The sequence below is a fragment of the Lupinus angustifolius genome, chromosome LG09 (genome assembly GCF_001865875.1).
Source record: "Lupinus angustifolius cultivar Tanjil chromosome LG09, LupAngTanjil_v1.0, whole genome shotgun sequence".
NCBI lineage: Eukaryota > Viridiplantae > Streptophyta > Magnoliopsida > Fabales > Fabaceae > Lupinus > Lupinus angustifolius.
In genome coordinates, this window is record NC_032017.1 from 10,733,265 (window position 1) to 10,733,501 (window position 237).

A 237-nucleotide genomic window follows, 5' to 3' on the forward strand; every position below is an offset into this window, starting at 1 on the left:
CCTCATCCTAGTCCTATCCTCATCCTAATCCTCATCCTCATCCTATCCTCTTCCTCATCCCATCTTCGTCCTCATCCTCTTCCTCATCCCATCTTCGTCCTCAGCCTCATCCTATCCTCATCCTCAACCTATCCTCCTCCTCATCCTCATCCTCCTCCTCCTCCTCATCCTCACCCTCCTCCTCCTCATCCTATCCTCCTGGTTATCCTCATCCTCATCCTCATCCTGTTCCTTATC